Below are 14657 nucleotides of genomic sequence, written 5' to 3' on the forward strand. Positions count from 1 at the left end.
GCTGTGTCATTTTTCCCGTCTCCCGCCCATCCACACGGCCCTCCAACACAGCAATACATGCATTTACTCGCCAATACCACGCCGTTTCAAGATGACGGCCGTAGTTTAAGACAATTTGGCCTGTGTTCATCGTCCTTCCGCCACCTATGTCAGAGCGGGCGTCAAGTACGCCAATGCTGTTTTTGCATGCGGCAAATAAAACACAAATCAGAAAATAGAACGTTCCCTGATTGCAAACATGGGCCTGTAGAGTGTGTACCGCTACATTTCCTTGGGTACCAACGTCGGGTATGCCCTCTTCCCTGGAGACTTACTGACCAGTCACAGCCTCCTCGTCGGCGGGTACGTGAACCCCCGACCCATGGAATGCTAGTCCTGAATACCCGGAGTGGTTCGTGTACTAGTCGGGGAGCATGTTTTTTCCACCTTCTATCTTCGAAATATTTCATAAATGTTATTTCCACATGAAAGAACCCTCAGAAGTTGAAGAATCTCTTGCATAGCTTTTTCGTGCACGTCGAAATTCAAAATGCAGCCTACTGAAGAACTTGCTCTCCTGATGAAACCAGAACAGATACCCTTCGCAATACCGGTCCGCAATACCCTTTTGGAGACCATGCTGTTCTCCCCCTTCTGCACCCAAACATTTTGTAAAATTTATTTCAACCTGAAGGGACAGCCAGCTGCCAAGATGACATAACTAAGATGTATTCCGCGTTCTTTTTCGTCTTCAATTAAAATTTAATACATGTACTGAAGGCTGAATGCTTAGAAAAACATGCTTCCCGGCTGGAACCCTAAACCACCGGCGCATTGAACCGGAGTTGGGGTTCAAGCAACGGAGGTGTTTTCTATACTTTTAATCTTTCAACCATTTAATAAAACCTTTTTCAACACAAAATACCTGCTGAGATACTTCCTCCATTTCCTCAATAGTGGAAAAACATGCTTCTCAGGTACACCGGAACCTACCTGAGATTTTCTAAAATATATTGTGGTCTTATTCGTGGAGTATGTTCGTCTTCATTTTTAGAGAAGATATTCTTTCTTACGCTAGTTAAACCCGAAAACCTTGGCCGGTCTGTCTGTCTGTCTGTCTGTCTGTCTGTCTGTCTGTCTGTCTGTCTGTCTGTCTGTCTGTCTGTCTGTCTGTCTGTCTGTCTGTCTGGGGGGGAAATCTTACTGCCGGCCTGCACGTGGCCCCCCCTGCCGGCGGACTGGGCTGTGTCGGTCGGTTTCGGCTGTCCTGCTTTGGTCCGTCGCAATGGCAGGAGTCAGTGGTGTGCCAGGCCCACTGTATTGGGTATTCAACGCCCATGGGAGCTTGAGCAACTCCCAGGCACTCTGAGGGCAAGTGCCTACCAAGAACAACGATGCGTGATGCGGACGCAGGCCCGGACAGCCTGGGTGGCTACCGAGGTTGGTGCTTGGAATGGTAATTCGAACAAAATTTGCGGTCGCAAATTTCTATGGATCAACTATGATTCTCTTTGGCCGGGGGCGGTAACGCGCCCCTGTAATCCAGTGTGGTGGAGGCCGGGGGTCAATGTTGCGAAGTGCAACTGCACCAAGCGGTACAGTTTGTGTTATAGTGGCGCACGGTTGCTAAAGCAATGTGAGCGCTACTATCAGGCCGGGGGAGTGGCGAGCCCCTGTAACCGCAGCTAGGAAGGGGCCTATAAACACGAACCGATCTGCTCGCCGAGGGAGGTGACGAGCCCTTGTAACCCAAGTCATAGGGGTACACGCGGTACAGTTCGTTTTATCGTGACATGCTGAAGCATGGGTGCACACAATGAGGCCGGGGGTGTAGCGAACCTCTGTAACCGGAGCATGGAAGGGGCCTTTAATGCGAACTGGTCTGCTGACCGAGGGAACTTGATGAGCCCTTGTAACCTTCAGTCTTGGGGGCGAGAGTGCAGAGCCACTGGGAGCTCCTCAGAGGATCCCTTTTATCCCGAAAGATGGTATTAGTGGAGCAACTATGACTCTCTTGGCTAGGGGAAGTAGCGAGCCCCTGTAATCCAGTGTGGGAGGAGGCCAAAGGCTGGGGGTGGTAACGCGCCCCTGTAATCCAGCGTGAGAGGAAGCCAGCGGGTCAATGTTGCGACGTAATCACTGCGCTCAAGCGGTACAGTTCGCACGTAGTGTTGGCGTACCATTGCTGAAGCAATGGGTAGACCACTACCGAGCCGGGGGCGTGCACACCCCAGTAACCATAGCTTGGGGCTCGTTCTGTTGAACTTGCGAACTGGTCTGCAGGCCGGGGGTTGTGACAAACCCTTGTAACCTAATGTCATAGGGGCCAGGGCGTGGAAGTACGGTAATTCCACGAGACCTCCTCGAGGAATCGGGGAGGCCGCACAATCCCTGCCCAGGGAGCGTGCAAAACGGCCGCAACTGCGGAGGTTCCTGGTACAACTGGAATCAGGTCCTACGCGGAGGTCGGGCGGTCGGGTGTCAACCCGGCACTTGGCAATGCGATTGAAGCAGGAAAGCGTGTCGAGATCGATCAACTATGACTTTCTTTGGCCGGGGGAAGTAACGCACCCCTGTAATCCAGCGTGGGAGGAGGCCGGCGAGTCAAGTTGCGAAAGTAGCAAGTGCCGCAAGCGTACAGTCGTTTGTATTGGGAATACCGATTAAATTCGGGAAACCATTACGGGCCGGGGGACTGGCGACCCTTGTAACCGCAAGCTTTGGCGGGGCCAGCGACCTGATCGCAATAAGTCGGGGGGAGTGACATACCCCTGTAACCAAATGTCATGGGGACCAGATGTTGTACAGTCCGTATGAGGCCGGGGGGGGGGGGGGGTCGCGCCCCCCTGTAACCTTGCTGCGAGGGGCCTATAGACTGATCTTCTCTGGCTGCCACAGGACGTGCTACCACGAGCTACTTGGTGTTCCGCACGGGGAAAACGAGGAAAGGTGAGGTTAGTACACCGACCGGGGAAACTCTCCTGGCTTAGTAACGGCTAGTAGGCCCGGACTGATCTCCTCTGCCAGATGCAAGGCAATGCCAAGAGAATCTTGTTCCTATGAGCGACAGAGTAGGCAAAGAGGAGGACATAAGAATAGGTCCTTATATGCTGAGCGGACCTTGCGAACGGGCCGTTGAGGCACCGTGCGCATACAAACTTCCGGTGTCCGGAGACCGTGAAAAGCAGGTGTTGCAAGTACCCGTGTTTAGTGGAAAGCTTCACTGGTGATTCGTGAGTACCTGGTGCGGGACAGTTGATCGAGAACATTAGTACGCATCGGCCGCAGAGCTGGGGGTCGGGGGGGGGGGGGGCCGACCGTCGCCACTAAATAGGGTACTTCCTGTCTCCGACAGTTGGGGCCCAGTTATCGGACCCTATGGGTGAGCGGTAACCCGTGGCAGGGGCCGCATATTTGGCAATTGGCACTGTCTGATGCCCTCGCTGAGCAATCAGTCTTGGAAGAGAGTCAGACAAAAGGATTGGAGCAAAATTGCTTCCCTCATTCCCACCCTTTTTCCCATAACCCATCCCGATGTCCAAGTTCCCGTTCCCAGCAACCCACCCTATCCGGCTTTTTCCTAGGGGGGACAAGAGGGGTCCCCCCGGGCTCGTCCCCCTGGCGGTGGGTCGCAAGAAAGTCTTTCCCGTTAATTTCTCTCCACTTTCGTGTGGACAAAATTCTCTTTGCCGGTTGGCCTGTTTTTGTATTATTGCAATTGGGTATAACCGGTTGTACTTCGTGTGGTACCGGGGAGCTATTGAAAGCTCCATTTACTCGATGTCTCTCCGTCTGTCTGTCTGTCTCTTCCTCAATTCATCCGCTTAGACAAATACACTAACCCTGAAATTAGAAGCTTATATGCGCCAAACTTTTACAAAGCACTAAATCTGGTACCATACTTTTTACCTGCCAAGATTCTTAAAACAATAAAACATTAGGCGTGTGTCCAAACAAACATCAATACATTACTGGTTCCCGGTGGTGTTCTTTGAATTAAAACAAATGTGCACTTGATATTTGCAACAGAAAAAGTACGCATTGAAAACAATATTCCGACCCTGAAGTACACAAACGGCATGTGGCCGAATTAGACCTTGTGTTGACATTTCAAGTCCTGCAGTGACATAATGTTTCAATAGATGCTGCACGAGAAGTGCGACTGCGAGAACTTATTGACTTGAGAAAACCTACACCCATTTTATTGTGGGAGTACCCATGCGGCCGTGGGAGACCGTAAGGATTGGGAGAGGAAAAGAAGAGAGACATTTTCGTGGCAGGGACCGCAGAAGATGATCTTCCTTCAACGACATATGCAGGGAAGTGAGCAGATACGAAGCCAATGTTTTATCTCTCAAACACTTCATTAAATCTATGTCAACGCTAAAGGGCACCCTGCAGTCAATAATGTAATAAGAGGGAGCTAGTTCATCATTTTTGGGGGCAATTAATTTCATAAAAAATTTGAGAGACAAAAAGCGGACGAAAAACATGGCGCAGAATTAACACTTGTAAGCATAGTTATACCGTGCGAAACAAAGAACTTGCACAGACTACTTCCCAGAAGTTTGCTGTGCTTAATATTTTGCAGCCTGCCGCTAAGCTAGATGTGGTGGATGGTTGTATTATCATTTCGCTTACGCTGACGGAGACAAAAAGGCGCTTGCCGCGTTGGCTCAGTGGCTAAGGCGTTGCGCTGCTGAGGAGGAGGCCGCGGGTTCGATTCCCGGGAGTGGCGGCCGCTTTTCTGATGGAGGCGCAAAGCAAAAACGCCCGTGTGTACGAGATTTCAGCGCACGTCAAAGATCCCCAGGTGGTCAAAATTAATCCGGAGCCCTCCACTACGGCGCGCCTCATCGCCTGCGGTGCGTCGACGCGTTAAAACCTACAATCAATCAATCAATCAACAAACAGGCAGCCCCAGCCAGCGCGCCATTTAAGTCAAGACTGAAAAAAAAGCTCCGGCAAAGCCACCGGCAAAGGAGTACATTCGTGTTCCTGCATTCTGTGCTTCGTTGTAATTATTTCTTCAGTACTCAGTGCGTAAACTGTTTCATATATCAGTTTTTAAACCCTTGCGTAGTCATTCAGGCCACTACCCGTGAACCGTACGGGAAGACGCCCTGGCCACCACCGGGCGATAAGGAACAGGCGAACCAGTAGCTTCACACTCACGTAGACACAGGGTACTGGACGGCCTGAGCTCCAAGCAGGCGAAGCGATAAGAACAGCTTTGCAGCCGGCTGCTAATAGGTCACTGCGGCGTGATGATTGACTTCTAAATATATAGCATAGTAGAGCTTTCCCTCTCAAACCGGCTCTCCGGGTGGCACCCCAACACTAGCACTTTCGGAATATCAGCCCGCAATACCAGGGTTGCCTCGAGTCCTACCTGGAGACCATGTTTTCGCGTTTAAAATTTGTTACCAAATCTATTTAAACGAGAACGGAGATCCAGTAGGAAATAACGTCAAAGAAGGCATAGGAGAAGTATATTCCGCATTTGGCGTGTTGAAGTGGATTTTGGAAGTCTTTCAAAGAAAGAAAGTGGAGAATTACATGCTCCCCATGTAGGACCTGGACGTTCAGGACCCGCACTCTGAAAGTCGAGGAGTTTGTGCATCACCCGGGGACAATGTATTTCTCCACTTCCTTTGTATGAGACACTTCATAAAATCTATTTCAACAAGAAAATATGCCACACGATTTCCCCTATGCCTTTGTTTAAACACACTTTAATATTCTCATAGCTAGGCGTCCGCTTCCCATGATTTTGGAATAGGCTAGAGCAGATATTGAATGGTTTTAATGGTTCAGGAGAACACAAAAACAGCATAAAATGCCTAGCAATTTCAAAGAGCAAGCGATAAGAAACAATCAAATGAAAATGGTCACATTCACGGCATTTGCAGTTCGAATCCCATGAAGTGAACACGCCAGTGCACAAAATCGCGAAAATACAAAAGAAAAGTTTTCGAGGAACGTCATCTTCAAGCTGTCCTCGTTACAAGTGTTTACGGAAAAAAACTGTTGGACAGCATTGACCGTCGTTACATTCTTGAAAATAGACCCATTTCGGCAGAAACCTAATAGCGGGACAAACACATTTTTCTCATGTACAACGAAAGTAGTATGGTGTTGATCGGCTTTTTTGAGCAGACGGTGAAGCTGAAACCTTCAACGCTAGTTTTTCGCGCCTCCAGTAGGTCATTCCAGTAGGTCAAGTATTGAAAATAACGCCGGCCAATTATAGCCTGAGAAGGCCACTGAGTTTTCCTGCAGAACAGTCAGAAACTAACTCAGTTTTTCCAAGAACGATTTTCTGCGGACAAATACCAGTATCAAAGAAATGCACAAAGAAAGGGTTCTCCCTACTGGATTAACAAGCCTCCAGCGTTCGTCTATGGGTATAAAAGAAGAATTGAAAGCTGACATTCTCCATCCATCGTGGCATTCGGCCTCTTCGGTTGACAATGAACTTTCCAAGATTGATCGCCTTCTTCGCCTCAGTTTTCACTCAAAGCCACTGTGGCGTCGAAACTCGAGCGCAGGTTTGGAATCACACAAGCTTACGCCGCTTTCAAGATGCCTGGAATGTATCGTATTTTTACGAGTTGTACACTGCAATATTCAGTGCATAACAAACCTAGTACGCTTATTATCCTTGAGCATTTAGGTTGGCGTAAATAAGCGTCTAGTGCATTTATGTGCATCTATGAATCTTTGCAGCTATGTCCATCCATGTGCGTCCATGCAACTATCTATGTGCATCGCTGCACATTTACATTTTTTTCACATGTGCCAGGCCTTTACAGCTCCATCTACCTCGGCAATCAGCCCAACTGCAGCCTGATCTTATTAAACTTAAACGTAGTGATTTTGCGGTGATATTGAAAATAGTCTTATACATAATAACCTTTATTGTCATGTTCAATCTAGTACCTTTTTCTTAACGTGGTCACCAATGCACTTGTCATAATGTCGTGTAGATTCCTTCGGCGACTATCATCAACTTGTCTTCACGGAAATTAAAAAATATTCTTTTATTAACAGACAAATGCAACTTCTTACTTCCGTTTGCACTTTCAACAGTCAGTGTAGACTTCTGTACCACAAAGACTGGTTTTTCAGGCTTCTAAGTACAATCGAATAATTTAAATCAGTACTACTAGTCAAATAAGACCATGATAGTAAAAATGCATTCAGTCTGCCACATTGCTACTCCATTACACTAAACACCTACCGTCGCTGTTCGATGCATTTCACGTTTGCACCGGTACACCACGCTCACTCAATATACCCCGTAGTCTGGAGCGTCTTTGATATCCTCTGATACCACAGATTTTGGGGAGTCTAATGGTGTAATTGCTCTCATGGAGGGGATGCACAGGCATGGGGGAATTTTGGATTATTTTATTAGAATCCACACATTCCCACCCTTGAATACTTTCGGTAAGCATTTTTGTATCGATTCCTGGCCGCGGTGGCCGCTTTTCTGATGGAGGCGAAAAGCAAAAACGCCCGTGTGTACGAGATTTTGGCGCACGTTAAAGATCCCCAGGTGGTCAAAATAATTCGGGAGCTCTCCACTACGGCGCCCTTCATCGCCCGCGATGCGTCGGCGCGTGAAACCCTACAATCAATCAATCGATTTTTGTATCAAGCAAAAATAAAACAAGGGCGACAGTACACCGTGAAGTGTATTGAATACAAAATTGTACGCCCGAAAATGCTGACAACTCAGCCCGAAATGATAAAACTACGAGAAATGGGACCATGATGTCTTGGCGCCACAAGAAAGCGCTGTATTGTGTTAAGCCTCGTAATCGTGACTTGTGTGGGAAAACATTTTCTGGTGACTATGCGCCCCTATTATGCGAAAACAAAGCAAGGCTGCCATGACGATGCGAAGGCAATAAAACACAGAAAGATTTCAGTGATACTTATACACACACTGTCAAGAATGATTTCCCGTCACCCGCATTTGACAGGCCTAGGTTGCTGCAGTAAAACCATGACTACGTTCAGCATATCAGCTTATTCTTCGCACTCCAAAACATTGGGAATTGTCTCTAACGTCTTCGGGACTAATTTCGCGTTGCGATCAAAGCGGGTCTTTACTCATACATGCCCGTTTGCGAGGTTTATCATGAACACGGCGTCATACTCTAAACTGAAGTGCTTCCCATGAACCACTACAGCTAATCTAGCCAAGGCGGTCTTTTCTATAACACTGAAATCGCTGTGGTTACGATAGTCCTGCTCATGCGCGAAGCTGACAGAGCTGTTCTGCGCCACACGACAAAAGTCCTAAGTGCGAATTTATTGCGACACGTTTGTGTGTGATCGCAGATGACGTTGCTACTCAAGAACTAAGATCAAATTCTCTCCGTTGCAGATCCGACCGCCATTGAGTTAGCGTCCGGCACTTGTTTGTCGGCGCCGGTTGCCCTTCCGGCAAAGTAGCGCTGTGCATGACAACAGAGTTGCGCGATGTGATTTCGCAGAACGTCCAACCAGTAGCTGAGCGGTAAAGTTCGACGCTAAAAAACAGCTCTGCAGACGGGACTACGAAAGGAACAGATTGCACAGGCGCTTACGAACAACTGTGGAATTTTAATTCGCAGGAAAAACATGAAAAGCGAAGGGAAGAGAAGACGAAACGCAAAAAGGAAACAAAATTTTTGTGTAAAAAGTGATATCAACAGATTTGTTGGTGTGGCAACAACATTTTTATACGCCTGACAAGCATCTTGCGAACCTCTGGGAGACCCGCGAGAAGCTGCACATGCGCTACATCAGCAACGAGAACAGATAAGAAGATCTTGTTCGTGTGCGCAACAAGACGGCCCATACGAGACGCTACGCTAAACACCTGGCGAGGTCTCACTAGAGGGAACACTGTGCGTCTTTCGACGAGAACACCGGCAGTCATCGAATCTGGCGCACGTACCCTGACATGGTTGGTAAAACAAAGACACCAAACACCACCATGAACATAAGGTTGGGCACGTGCTTAAGGGTCGAGGAGTTTGAGTAAGACGCGGACGAAACCTTCTTCCCACAAGCACAGACACCACCGATACCCAGCGTATACGGACGAGAGCCAGTGACGAACGAACTAGACCAGAACGCTCCGTTCACGCTAAAGGAGCTGTATGTGGTGATAGAGACGGTAAACGTCCGCAGCGCCCAAGGCAAGTACGGTTTAATGTGACAAATGCTGCGGAACAGAAACGAAGAGGACCCTAGACAGCTCCTGGGCGAGTTGAACACTGGGTGGCAATCCGTAAAACTGCCCGCAAAGTGGCGGCATTCCATTGTATACCTATTGCTAAAACCGGGAAGAGACCTGACAGAGTGCTGAACCTCCGACCCATTTCGCTTACGTTCACACTATGTAAGCTGTTAAAGCGCATGGTTCTGGCGCGGTAAGCCTACACAATACAGCACCACACAGGATACTTGCGGCGTACGCAGACTGGGTTTCGACGGGGGCTCTGCACACACGATAGCCTCTAAATGCTCCTCGCACAATGGGGTGCCGTCGCGTAGACCTGAATGACTTTCACACGGTCAACCATACCCGTATCGTGGAAGTGCATCGCCAATGTGGAGCTTGCCCTCGCATCACCAATTTTGTGAAACGATTCCTAAAAGACCGGACATTCGAGATTAACACCGACTGCCACCAACCACAGACCATCAACAATGTAGTCGGGATGCCACAGGGTGCGATCCTGTCTCCTATGCTATTCAATCTTGTGATGTGCGACATCGTTGGTGAGTTTGAGACAATCGACCACTTGAAGCACACAGTATACGCGGACGACATTACGATCTAGATTGATGGCTCGCCCGACGTCAAGACGGCCACTGCGGCACGACCACTGACAGGAGGGCTTCCCAGAGGGGCCCAAGTCCTTGTACACAAGATGAGAGCCTGGGCTGCTTTTACGGAGGACGTCCTCGCAAAGTGGCGGGCATACGTTCCCCGATGCTCACGACAGCTGAGAGAACCCCCCGAGAATTCCAGGGAGACTACCATCGTGACCTGCTCCTCCTGTCACGCGCCAACCAAGGCCCACAATGCCGAACATGCTTTCGGAGTGCTCGAGGCTCGCGGAGGAGAGAGAGCCCATCTTCCGCCGTACATCAAGACCCTCCAGGAGTGAGCACCTCCACTGGGCCGGGCCTAACCAAAAGAGACTGTTATCTCCCTGTGGACTTTCACTAGTACCACGAAGATACATAAGCGGATATAGACGCTCTCACCTTCTTTACCGCATTCCCCGTCCCTGACTAGATCTTGAGTCCCCTCTTCCGAATAAAGAATAATCACAATAATAACAATAATAATAATAATAATAATAATACAGTAATAACAATAATATAATAACAGTAAGAAGAAGAAGAAGAATATCCGCCACGTGACGATTTGTAGACGACTAGTAATGTTAGGTATTGGATCTCCATATTTAGCAGTGACACGTACACTTCAGTTTTGCAATGACTGACTTTGCTGTTGATTTGTAAGGTTCGACGATCTCCCTCTCCTTTCAACCACGGTAAGTGGTGCGGGGGCACATTCTCTGAAGCGGCGGGTGCTGCCGCACTAGGCGCAGTGCGCTGACATCGTGCCGCCCGTCGAAGACCTGACTTTTTTCGCGCGCTCCCTCAAACGTCCATTCAGGCAGTGGCCTGTTTGTCCTATGTAGGAGCGATTACACCGGAACTTGGGTCCAAGGCTCAGCACTTTTTAGGCAGGTCTCGGAAGGTCTGACGTTCTCACAAGGTGCACCCTTTGGGAAAACGGTTAGGAGAAGATTTCCAAGGGAGCGATGCGAGGACTTTCAACCACAGGAACACGGCCAGTTGGGTACCAGTCCACAGGGCTCGATGAAAACGCTGATGTCCCCCTCCAGGTGGGGCTTCACGAAAACCTGCAGCACGGATGTAGTCCCTGAAGAAGGTCAATTGGTTCCACGCATCGCAACCTAACATGCGGCACAACCTTATTTTCTGCCCTTTAGAAGCGGTCACGGGTGCGACGAGGGATGAAACTTCAGGCGGAATTATGCAGTTCTGGATCGAGTAGGTGTACTTGAGGGCTCGGCACGTCGCAAAGACGAGAAGACGTGGGTATGCTAGATTACGATATCGCATACCTACCGCGACTAGTCGTTTAGAAATCGTCTCGCGGCGGAGAACAACGTTGTTGCCATACTAAAAAATCTGTTGATATCACTGTTTACGTCATTTTGTTTCATTTGTCATGAATTTTTCTGCCAATTCAAATGCGAAAAATTGCTCCTTAGCTCCTGTGCCGTCTGTTCCTTCCTCAGTCCCGTCTTCCGCGCTGGTTTTAAACTCTAAAACGTTTCAACAAGACCCTCAGTACACCCTTTTGGTAAAGTTGAAATTTACACTACCTGCGGTGAAACTGACAGTGTTTAACTTTCGCACCCTAGTCCGGTCATCGTGGCTGTACTAACGCGAAGCTTTTTCAGATAACTGCTTTTTCTAACACAAACGTGTTTTATGCCGAGGTCCACCAAGATCTAACTGACGTCATATTCCTCACGGAAATGACATCGCCAGAAAAACTTCGATTGACGCGGCGGCGCCGGGATTCGAGCCACGAACGCTTCACCGCAACGGCAGGTACGAAATGCGCTCCCGACTGCGCTATGAACAGACGCGTGAAAAGGGCGACAAACGCGCCTGATAGCTTTCCTTTCAGATGGTGCTGCCATCTAGAAGAGGTGAAGAAAGGAGTGCATCGTGATGCTAATGAGCGCCAACAGTTGTCGCTTCGATGTCAGCGCCTACATGTACGGGGGACGCGCAGCGTGAGCTGCAGAGAAGCCGACTTGCGGATGTCGTGCTCGTGACACGGTCCGCTGCTCCTTTCGCTGCAGCGGACCGCGTGTTTACCAAACGATTCGCTGACAACCCGTTTGGTTTCGTTCGCACGAACGGTTTGCGAGCGCCATGGTTTCAGTCGGATTTACGCAAGCTTGGACACGTGCAATCCAATGTCTAACGTTGATGCGTCTAACGGTGCCATACTGACGAAATATAAATAGCGGTGTGAAAGTTCATATCGATCCACAATAACCATTCATGTGCTCCTGTGAAGGCACATTTCACGTTCGTGTTTTACCGGTTCCAATGGAAGATGGAACAACCACATTTTTTTTCTAATTTGTGCTTTGGCAGTTCCAACACTGAGCAGGAACTTCAGGAACAACTTACTTCTTTTCGCGTTGGTTGTTCTTTGTACCGCATGTATACGGGATTCAATGATCAGTTAGTCGAAAGGTCCCATATTAGCAGCGCAAAAAACACGGACCAAGAAATAGGCGCACAAAACGATCGCTAGACTTCAAGTGAAACGTTTACTTGGGACACGTAACACCTAATAAAAATAATAATAATCGGGGGTAAAAGTGAAGTATAAACCAATATAAAACCAACTGATGTACAGTCTATAGTAGTGTGTAACCCCACTCAGCTAGCTACATATCGCGCATGCGCTCTCGCAGAAAGCCTAGTTTTTTAACCCTAAGAGCGATGGAAGACAGGCTTATATAGTTATTTGCCTCCCTGTGAATATGAAAGGCCTCACAAATCTCTCGTTTCACTTGGTCACGCCCGCTACCTAAAACAGATATGGCATCAATTGTGACAGCTGAGTTTCGGATACAGGAACTTGCAAACAATTTTATTTCGCAAATATGACAGCGAATCGTTTCAGCGTGTTTCCCGCTTTAATTTTGTTGAATTATAATTGCTGACACGCGTTTGTTCCCTGACCCACTCCGCTCTCTTCTTGTCTCTTAATGTTACACCTATAATTTTCCGCTCCATTGCCCTCTGAGTCGTTCTCAATTCAGGCTCACTAAGTTGAACCCTCTTAGTGAGCCTCCAAGTTTCTGCCGCGTAGGTGAGTACCGGTAAGATGCAGTTGCCATACACGTGGGCAGGGCATGTAATACGCAGGCAAGATAACCGATCGTCATTAAGGGTAACAGAGTGGATCCCTAGAGAAGGCAAGCGTACCAGGGGGCGGCAGAAAGTTAGATGGGCAGATGAGATCAAGAAGTTTGCAGGGATAAATTGGTCACAGTTGGCACAGGACCCAGGTAATTGGAGAATAAAGGGAGAGGCCTTTGCCCTGCAGTGGGCGTAGATAGGCTGGTGATGATGATGTTGCTGCTGCTGATGATGAATTGCTGAATTTTTCACGATAAATTGAGGTTCTGCCTCCAATAACTCTGAACACTATTCTCGCAATCTCAGCTCCAGTTTTTACTACTTCCAACCTCATTTTATGGTGCTCAAAGGGGAACGAAAAAGGAATTCACATCTTAGTACGCAAGTACGTTAAAGTGAAGCAGAGCTTAACCTTTGAAGCAAAGTAACGGTGCTCTAGCTACATAGCTGTTACTTCCTGCTTTTCTAACATGCTTTTTACTCAGTATATCCGAGTACGAGTACTTTCGAGAGCAAAGAGTAATGCATGTCACTAACTTATGCCGCTGAAAACTTCCCTTTTTAAATTCCGCATGGCCGTAATACGGTCTTATGAGAAACTACGGCTGCCGCCAAGCAATTGCAACTAAAGCATGCAATTAGGAACCCCCCGCTGCCTAATGTTTTTTTTTATTGGAAAGCTTTTAAGAACTCAAAAGCGCAGTTCACACTACTCTAGGGAAGGCTTTGTCGTTTGTGCCTTATTTTCCTACGTTATTTTTCTTATTTACCTAATTTCCTACGTGCAGATGAACAAACTTCTTCAACGTCGGAGGACGAAGTTATCTTGCGACTGATTGTTATGCCAAGATATCTGTAACTGTGTTAGTAAAATAGGGGTTCCCTTTACAGTTTACTCCTACATGAAGGGTTGTTTTGTAGCGTTTTGTACGCTACCTCGGGCATTCTTCGCGGGGTGACTAGTTTTGCCCCTGAGCGCTAGAAGTCAAACCAAACCCCCTTCCGCAAGCTCCCGGCACGGAGCAGCGACCCGATCACGGGGAGAGATAGGCCAAGAGCGAAAGGAGACGTGCGCGGTACCCGTGCACGGGACATGGCGGAGGAAGGCGAGGAGGCCGCCGCCGCAGCGATAAGCGCGCGCCACGAAGGAAGGCCACGAGGCCACGTGCGGCGCAGAACCGTGTGCGATAGAGGAAGACGAACGTCCAGCTGTGGTCCCTCGCGCAGCCGCGAGGCTTAACAACGCCGTGAGACCAAACAGAAGAAAAACGCTACTGTTGCGTACAGCTTCGCTACCTTCAATTATTACGTATCAGTGTGAACTTCCTTCATTTTTGTTAGTGATGAGCCTAAACACAGCTTTATCAGGGTTTACATTTATGCCACAGTCTTAACACTATGCACGGATGGCACCGACAGATTTTCCAAGCATTATGTGGTCATTTACTGAGTTAGTTGAGCAAAATAAGCGACTAAATTGATTTCAGCACCTTACCCACTGCGGTAGCTCAGTGGCTGAGGCGTGGCACTGCTGAGCTCGAAGTCGCGGGTTCCATTCCCGGCCGCGGCGGCCGCTTTTCTGATGGGGGCGAAAAGCAAAAACGCCCGTGTGTACGAGATTTCGGCGCACGATAAAGATCCCCAGGTGGTCAAATATAATCCGGAGCCCTCCACTACGA

Source organism: Haemaphysalis longicornis, unplaced genomic scaffold, assembly GCF_048455015.1.
Source record: "Haemaphysalis longicornis isolate Haplotype H1 unplaced genomic scaffold, Haemaphysalis longicornis Haplotype H1 scaffold_6, whole genome shotgun sequence".
NCBI lineage: Eukaryota > Metazoa > Arthropoda > Arachnida > Ixodida > Ixodidae > Haemaphysalis > Haemaphysalis longicornis.